Source organism: Peromyscus maniculatus, chromosome 6 (assembly GCF_049852395.1).
Source record: "Peromyscus maniculatus bairdii isolate BWxNUB_F1_BW_parent chromosome 6, HU_Pman_BW_mat_3.1, whole genome shotgun sequence".
Lineage (NCBI taxonomy): Eukaryota > Metazoa > Chordata > Mammalia > Rodentia > Cricetidae > Peromyscus > Peromyscus maniculatus.
The window spans coordinates 33,102,848-33,112,644 of NC_134857.1; the positions used below are offsets into that span (position 1 = coordinate 33,102,848).

The window sequence follows — 9,797 nt, forward strand, 5'->3', positions numbered from 1 at the left end:
GGGTGGATAGATGGAGGAATAGGTGGGTAGATTAAAGGATGGAGGGATAGATGGATAGATGGATGGAAAGATGGATGGATGAGTGGATGGATAAGAGAATGTGTTTCAGTATTTCAAGAGAGAGGAAATGATCTTGAGAACTATTTGGCATAAATACAATGGAGCAGTAAGGAAGGATAACGGTGGACTAGAAAGAAGCAAATAAAAGGGTGACATAAGAAGTTTCCATATAAAGAAGTGAAGGAAATTAAATGAACTCTAGTAAAGGAGGAGGCAGCAGCAGAGATGCCCAATGGAGGCATGGGAAATATGCTAGGTCCACAGTCAGGGTTAAATGCTGCAATAAAAGAAAAGGAGTTTTCCAACTTAGGAACTAATCTTGTACATTTGATTTAGGTAGATGCTGATAACCCACGAAGACTTTCTCTCACACAAATGATGGAGGCAGGCACCAACTCTGTATACCTCAAAACTCCTTTTGATTCTGATATCTATTAAGTCAAAGGGAGATGCTGTACTATAACATTAAAATAATGGTCATTTATATAACATTCAATATTCCATCGTGTGTTCTGTTCAGGAATTCTTCTTGTATGTGTATTCAAAGGCACCCACATAATAGTAGATTCCTAGAGCAGCTAAGCAGCCAAATTGTCCATCAGTGCCATCATCACTGTGTGTATTAGGAGACTAGGTTTCTCAAACAAGAGTCAATGGGACTGGCAACAGGTAGAGCCTAGGAAACTCAATCTTATACCTATAAGGACTGAGGACTATGACTGAGGTAGTTCCAAGGCATATCTACAAGGAAATTTGGGTGGGGTGACGATTTCCTCATTTTATGGAATGCCTAATTCTGAGACAGAGGAATAGACTAGCCATTCTACCACCCGAATAATTGATATTGCATATCATGATATAGAACAGAAATAGTTTCTTCTAAGACCACACTGTCTTTAGCAACTTTGCAATAGCAATTTATAGTAATATGAAAACATGGTAAATTAGCAAAACTTTGGGTTCAAAAAGGTTTCTCTCACACACCAATAGATAAAGCATGCTGCCTCCTCTCATGCTGACATTTTTTGTCAACACAATCTGCTAATTATTCAGGATAACATTTTTCATAATTGGCAAGGCCATGCCCCCTGCATGGACTTTCTCAGTAAATGTTGAAAATTGCTAAATACAATTCGTGTGATTTATTTTTGTCAAATGACCTTATTAGTGCTTCTCCTGCTGAACTGTGTTTGTGGGTGGACGTGGGCATGAAAATTCAGTCTTGACTTTTTCAAGAAAGAAGTTACGTAACTTTACACTTCATAAATTTAACAACCAAAATGTTATCTGTAATAAGTGTTTCGAGGAAGCACTATTTACCACTGACTGGTTTGATGGAAGTTGATTAGATAATGGTTTTTCATCTGTGTGTTGTCACTGATATTGGCCCCATTCCAGTTGGCTGCTAAGGTGTCTGAACACTCAAAAATCAAAATTACCCATAAAGCTTGTGACAGCATCCTCTGGGTTCATGGATACAGATCACTGAACATCTGGATGGGTTGTTCTGGCTGAGTTTATAATGTCATATCCCTTGTAAACACAATACACCTGTCTCTCAGTTTAACAGACAGTTTCTAAAGCTAAAGCATTTGTTTTTCCTGGGAAATGAGTCACAACACATTATTTACAAATATTAAACCCAGGAGTCATGGAAACATTTCAGTATTTCACTTATTTTATCCTCAGACATAGTAACCCTTCAATAGAAGAAAAATTTGCCTTATGTTGGCACTATGGGGAATCTAAAAGGGAGATAATGAAAACATCAAATAATTGATGAATTCCTTTTCCTTTTAGAGAATAAAGGCGAGGATTTGTAACTATTTTCATTCTCCATCTCTTGAAATTTACTTCTGCCTTCCATGTTACAAAGGGTTGAACAACAAACTTTCTATGTGCTCCCACTAATACAAGGAGGTTCACAACAGACTTACCCCATTACAGAGCGTTCCCCCAACAGTACACTATTCTGGAGGAGCTCGCAACCCACTGCAAAGGACAGAATGGCTGCACATGAGCAGGTACCACACTGCCAATGAATAGATGTCAATCACGTGCCAAGGGGAAAGAAGGCGGGTGAAAACTGACAGGTGCCTGGGTTGGGAACAAGAGTGAAGGCCACCCTTTGATTTAAGTCCTGATCTGCTGCCTTCCAAGTCACTCACTGGAGCTACTCTGACCCTCATTTTAAATCATTGACTCGAAATGAGCCACTTTATTAGTTTTCCAGATTCATTTCCACCGCACCAAAAGCTGTATATCAGTCTTTCACTCCCCGTCCCCTTGTTCAGATGCTAGACCTCAAATATGAGTATTATTGCCAAGGTGCACACAGGCTCACCCTTGTCATTATACATTGGTTAACATCAGCCAAGGTAGTTATACAGGGAAGGAAACCCACAAGGCTCCAGTTGTCAACACTGTTCACACATTTGGAGGTGGGGGTTGAATAATCTCAGGCTTGTAAGTGTAGTGCATTTAAAGCTGTTTAAGAAAGCAACGTGAAAAACAAATAATTCATAAAGAAGAAAACACTTTCAGGAATTTTTTGTGATGATAGGCTCTCACACTCATAATCCAATGTTAATGCACTTAAAATTGACCATAGATCTTCTCATAATTCACTTTTTTCCATTCCATATACCTTTATGGAGCACTTGTTATCTGCCAGGTTCTCTGATAGATGCTGGGTACACAGACTTGAACAAATCAGTCTCTGCACCCAAGGAATCTGCATGCTGATGAAGAAGAGACAGAGACAAACCGTGGAGAAGTAGAGCCATGATTGATTATATAGGAGCACAGACCAAGGAAAGAAAGGGAGCCAGGAATATACAATAAAGAGCAAACGCGGAATGCATGAAACCAGAGGTCATCTCATTAAGAGAAGTACACTGGATACAGAAAGACAAGTTTTTTTCCCTCATATGTAAAGGAGAGAACTTAAAACAAAAACACTATAGTGAAAACAGTGAACAGAATGAATTCAAAGGGGAGGGGAAGAGAATGCAAAAGTAAGAAGGGCAGATTGACTGAAGCATGACAATAAGCATGTATAGAAATGTCACCGTAAATCCATTAATATTTATAACTGTACAAATTGATAATTATCATGAAGGACAAAGAGAAGGCAGGAAAAGAGGTCAACACATGTCATAAGTCCATAGAGGCACAAGAAATAGTATCGCCCTTTCACAAACAAGAACCCAGTGGGGGATAACCTGGGATAAGAGCAGAGAGGAGCTGGTGTGCACCCAACATTTGTTCGCCCAGATTCATGTTGAGCTCCTGCTCCCTGGGATGATGATATCAGGAAGGGCCTTGGTGTGGTGGTATTGTGTTCCCCAAAATATTGTGTACCCTAATAAACTTATCTGGGGTCAGAGAACAGAAAAGCCACTAGATACTTAGGATAGGCAGTGATAGCACATGCCTTTAATCCTAGCATTCCAGAGGCAGAAATCCACGTCTTCAAGGATACAGCCAAGCATGGTGACTCATCATGCCTTTAATCCCAAGAAGTGAGCCTTTAATCCCAGGGAGTGGTGGCAAAACCAGAAATATATATAAGGTGTGAAGACCAGAAACTAGAAGCGTTTGGCTGGTTAAGCTTTTAGGTTTTGAGCAGCACAGTTCAGCTGAGAACCATTCTGGATGAGGACACAGAGGTTTCCAGTCTGAGGAAACAGGATCAGCTGAGAAGTTGGCCAGGTAAGGTTAGCTGTGGCTTGTTCTGTCTCTCTGACCATCCAGCATTTCACCCCAATAACTGGCCCCGGGTTTGATTTTATTAATAAGACCTTTTAAGATTCCTGCTACACCTTGGAGTGTGGTTTAAGCATGGAGCTGCATGAATGAATGTTCTCATGAAAGCATCCCTTCAACTCTCTGGTCTCTTTAAAGCTTCAGTGTGACGACTAAGAAGAAGTCAGCCGTCTGCATCCCAGAAGAGAACACTTCCTCAAAGCTCATGGTATCATACCTCCATCTCAGACTTCCAGCTTTTATTCTTCTGTTTATAAACCAGGCAGGCTATTTCATACACTGAAGACAAGAGATTAGAAATGCTCTATTTTATGCATGCATTAACGCCCACCCCATTTTCAATGCTATGAGGCCATTACTTACCAAATCTAATAATTTTTTCAATATTTTGACGTCTGTGGCTCAGTGATGGCGTCAATCTGTGCGGAATATAAAAGTACAAACTCTGTGACTGGAAAGAGCAGCTATCCCCTCTCTGTACCTCTAGGGCCTGGTGGTACTCTAAAGTTTTGATTTATAGGACAATTAAGGAAATAGTGGTTCTGCGCCTTCAAAGAGAAGAACTGCATGAATGTAAAGTTATTCACTTTTAACTAAATTATTGATCTTGCAAAGAAAATTCTGCCAAGCTATTTCCTCTCAGTGCCCTGCAAAATTGAAATTTTTGTTTCAGTCAACATAAACAACTTCCTAAAATGACCAAGTGACTTTAAAATGATTGTTTCTGATTCACTCCATTATTCAAATTATTCAGTTCTCTAGAAAATTCTTTCATTCCCTCCATAAAAGATAGACTGGAAGGCCTTAACTAGAAGTGAGGAAGTGGTCATGGGGGAGCACATATATTCACCAACGTGATGTGTATGTGAAGGCACACAAGAGACTGAAATACCTTGGCTTGTCCCAGAACAATAACTGTGTGCATAAATATTGGCAAGTAAACAGCAAGTGAGAACCGAAAGCACCCTTGCTGTGGGGCTCTGCTGCTTATCCACCCACTAAAGAGCATCAGCCTGTCTCCCCTGGGGGTGTTCAAGCACCCTGAGCCAAACAGCAAAGCAAATGTGCCTGTATCTGCCAGTGTCGCCTCACCTTAAGAAACCCCTCCCTGGCTTCTCTGCACTCTGCTGGGCTCCTGAAGCCCTCTGATTCCTGCAGCTGAAGCTCCTGTTTGCTCTTGGAACTGTTTGATCACTCAAGGGCACAACAGAACAGCGTGTCGCTCTTGCCTTTTTGGCACTGGCTTGAAGTTCAGCAGTAGGTGGTTTCTCACCAGTTTGGCTCTAGCTTTAGGACAATGAGTGACAAGATGTTAGTTCACACAGCACGACTTATGTAACTTACAAAAGGAAAAAAGATCAGGCTGGAGGTTTGTTCAGCAAATCAGCAAGATTTTCAAAACAAGAATAAAAGTCTTTTCCCTGTGTCCCAAGATAAAGAGGGCTTGGCCAAACTACTAAAGGGAGACTCAGCGCGAAAAATGAGTCAATGTGGAGAATGCCCTTTTGAGGCTAATGCCATTCAAAACAGCCAGAGCGGGTGCCCTGAAGATGTCTTTTGTGAGGAGAGAAGTTACAAACGAAATATTATTTATCAGGGTGTTGACTCACTGAAACAGTTCTCATATGACTATAAGCAATTTAAATCTTTTAAAAAAAAAAAAGTCTACCCCAGTACATCAAAACCTACACAGAATAATTTTGTTGAATCCTAATAAAACTGATGTAAATGTTTGCTTCTTGCTTAGAGGGATTTTCAGCTCCACAGAAAAATCATTGCCAGAAAGCCAAATATCTCTTAAACTGAGAGCCCATGGCTGTTCTTTGAACTTGGGAATTGATGTTTTTGAGGTTTGCCTTGTGCTTTATCAGCATGGCTGTGGGAAGTTGCATGATCATTGCTGAAACACAAAGTCGAGATGTCTCAAAGAGCTATGACAATTTGTTCATATTGGGCTCTTCCTCTTTCTTGCTTAGACAGAAGAGTCATGGTTTAAATAAAATTTCCAGAATTGTCCAATGTTTGTTTTCTTTTATTTTTTTTTCTGGGGAGGAGGAGGAAGAGGAGGAGGAGACAGCCACAACAGACTTTATACAGGTCTGCAATGCTAATCTCAATATTCATTCCTAATTATGTTGGAGTCAGTTTCTTCTACCTTTAAGAAGGAGTTAGGTTTTGCTAGGCAATTTCTTATCTTTTGCCTTTACCCACCTGCTACAATCACCTGCTAGCACAACTATAAACATGTAAGATTCTTCTACCTCTATCTCTACAAATATTAAAAATATCCATGTATCTTTGAAAGTAAAGAAAAATCAACAATTTATAATCTTATTTCATAGAAACATGGACAGAAGATTGAAAAAATCAACCTACCTTTATTCTAATTAGCTTAAAGTGTACATATTGCAAGGTTGTAGGCTTTGGTTTGGTTTGGTTTGGTTTTTGAGATAGGTGCTCATTACATAGCCCTGACTCAACTGGAACTTGCTATACAGACCAAGCCTCAAACTTGAGACAGTCCTTCAGGTCTGCTTCCCAAGAGCTGGGATTACAGGAAGATGCTACTGTGCCTAGCTAAGGGTCTATGTTTTTTATATATGAAAAAATATTGGGGAAGTTGACTATAGTCATCAAAGCACAGATGGAGGGCTTTAATTGTGAATTATGCTCATAAATAAAGAAGTGGGCTATCTCCAACTTGAACATCTGAGATTCTGGATTATGATAGCTGTTTAATTTATTAACTCCATGGAGCAATTTTAAATATCATATCATACCATGAAGGTATATGGGAAATATACTCAGAAAGGTTAGACATTAGGTATAAATGTAAAGTGTGATGATTTTTTCAGAATGATGCAAAAACTGTTTGTCTCATTCATCTAACTCTACTTTCAATCTTTGTAAAGAATACTTTTCAAAAATCAAGTCATGCTTTAGAATCATCACTTCTCTCCTACATCCCTCTTATGTCACATAAAGATCTTTTCAGATATCCGAAGGATGCTCCTTAGCCAACTTACCAACACTATTGATAATTTTGGACACAAAGAAACTAAAATACAGGTACATGATAACATGGCCAATATTGTTGCCCAGAAGTCTCCATTGCAAGCCCAAGAAAATTGTAGGCAAAGAACAGTGGGGATCCATCCTAAGTCTTCTGTCTTTCTCTTTGGCCAATAATACTTAGAGTGATTAGTACCAGAGTCATCAATTTCTAACGGGTATCCGAATGCCCACAAGTTCAGGGAAGACCCTTGCCAAGAGACTTAACAATAACCGTCAGATCTGGCCACCTGTGTGATTTGTGTTTGAAAAGTGTCCATGTTGACTGAACAAACACTCTCGGGCACCACACATCTGTGCTCTGCGGTATTGCTTTCATCACCCCCAGCCTGTTCTTTGAGAGCAACCGGCTTCATGCTGAACTCAGCATGAGGACAACAGGGCAGGACACCAATTAGTGGAGGCATTTGCACCAACCTGACAGGCCCACTGTGCGGGGAAGTTCACTGGAGCCGATACAAGAGTGGGAAGCGTGTCCTTCAGCAGTAAATAATTAAACTGAAAGGAAAAAGCGTTATGCTTCATAGACAGGAGATTTGATTCATGTTCAGGAAAATCCACAGCCTTCAGAAAGCTGATCAGTTACCAGTCCCACATGATCTGGACAAAGCTGCTAGGAAATGCACTGTTCCCTTGCACTGTACTTTCTCTGTCATCTAAATTCAGTTTTTGACCTTCAGTGGGTGGACATGAAAACACAGGTCAGGCTGTGAGTTAGCAGAGCTCTGAGTAGAAGTTGTCAGGACCCCATCTCCACTTCTTGAAAACAAACACCAGTCATCGTGATTTGCCATCCTGGCCAGTTAGCACTTCAACTTTGTAGCTTATAAGTTTTCATTTAACTATAATGATTAAGGATCCTATTTTCTAGAGTTTAAGAGCTAAGAATAAAAGTAAGGTAACCAGCCAAGTACGGCATGTAATTTTCTCTAGCAAATAAATTTTGCATGTAATCCCAGATCTAACTCCCACTTGCTCTATTTCCATTCAAGCTGATATTCTAGAAAATACAAAGAGAAAATCACAAGGCAAATCTCCTGTGTGATAACATTCTCAGAAACTTTAAACAGCTTTAAGAGATTTGGCCTCAAACCCAAACATTAACATGATCGCTCAATTTTAATGAGGTCAAGCAAGCTGCTGGGCAGCTGGCCGGTGCTCAAGGTCCCTGCCCTGGGTGGTGAGGGCCACCTTGTTCTTACCAAGAATGTAAGAGGTAGTGACAGGTGATAATGTAATGCAGAAAGCTGTTGCCCTTGGTCGCTTCATCTTTGAACCCCAGTGGATTCCCAGAGGCAATGGCATAGGTTCTAGCCAGATGTAAGCAGTCTCTTCATTATCTAAGGAGCTGAAGGAGACTTTTTGCAGAGAAAGATTGTTTTAAAGAAAAGTAAGTGAACCCCTAATATGTGTGGATTTACCAGCCTGAGGAAGGAAGGATAGAAACATCTGTGAAAAGTCTGAGTGAAGATGAAGGTGGTGTTGCCATGAGTATCTACATTACACCATTTAACTCACTCACGGTAAACATAGCCATCTGCTCATTGCTTGCCTGTTTGCTGTGAAAGCATCCAGACTCCTTCTACCCTCTTGACATGCACAGTACATTACCGTTATCTACAGCAAGTCTCCCGTGCAACCACACACTAGAACTCTTTGTCCCTGTCCTCATGTAACTTATCACCTGTGAATCCGCTTTCGTTTTGAACTTCAGCCATTGATCAATGTTTACCAGACACTCAACCCCCTAAGAAAAGAATCACAAGTTTGAAGGCTACTTTCCTGGGTAATAGTGAGAGTGTTAATAGGAAAACAGGTTCTTTGGCGTTCCAGGATAAGTCCTCTTCACTCCCTGCCATGTGGAAAACACTCAATAACTACACATGCAGTGCAGTGGCCATCAGCTTCACATAGGCACTGGGTATGTGAGGCATGGCTACTCTGACTGGGGAAAACACATTTTCTTATTTAATTTAAACTAACTTAAGTTTAAATTGCCACACGAAGCTAATAGCTACTTCATTTGACAGGAGGGTTGCTAAAATGCACACACCAGGGCTGGAGAGATGACTCAGCATTTAAGAGTAGTTACTGAGTTTGCAGTAGACCCGAATTCTGTCCCCAGCACCCACATCAGGTGACTCACAACTTACCTGTACCTCTATTTCCAGGGGATCTAACACATACAGATTGTACAGACACCTACATTGAGTATGTACACATACTCTATCTCACACACTCAATACACACAGTTTGAAACCATAAAACAAAAACCCCTTTTCCTTTAAAGTCCATGTAAAGCTAATGGGCTGAGAATCAGTCAAATCTGCTACAAGCATACCTGTTTTTGATTATTTTTTACTCTTTTGGCTCTTTGGGGGCCCACCACCTAGCTCCCAAATAAATCACACACGGAGGCTTATTCTGAATTATAAATGCCCAGCCTTAGCTTGGCTTGTTTCTTGCTAGCTTTTTATAACTTTAAATTATCCTGTCTACCTTTTGCCTTTGGGCTTTTACCTTTCTCTATTTCTGAATACCTTTCATTAATTCTTACTCTGTGGCTTGCTGTGTAGCTGGATGGCTGGCCCCTGATGTCCTCCTCCTTCTTTTCTCTTGCTCTTTTTTCTTTCCACCAAGATTTCTCCTTCTATTTATTCTCTCTGCCTGCCAGCCCTACCTATCCTTTCTTCTGCCTCACTATTGGCTGTTTAGCTCTTTATTAGACTAATCAGGTGTTTTAAACAGGCACAGTAACACAGCTTCACAGAGTTAAACAAATGCAACATAAAAGAATGCAACACATTTTGCATCATTAAAGCAAATGTTCCACAGCATAAACAAATGTAACATATCTTAAAATAATATCCCCCAATACATACATCAGTTTTTCTTTC

General features: G+C 40.3%; 1 long non-coding RNA gene across 1 annotated transcript in view; it reads right to left on the minus strand.

The window, feature by feature from the left end:
* LOC107401282 (uncharacterized) overlaps nt 1-5,453 on the minus strand; it is a 58,504-nt gene extending 53,051 nt beyond the window's left edge. Inside the window, exons 1-2 of the long non-coding RNA XR_006073640.2 lie at nt 4,921-5,453; nt 4,192-4,247 (exon numbers count right to left, since the gene is read on the minus strand). This is a non-coding gene — a long non-coding RNA (uncharacterized LOC107401282). The remainder of the gene's footprint in view (nt 1-4,191; nt 4,248-4,920) is intronic.
* Nucleotides 5,454-9,797: the final 4,344 nt, after the last annotated feature.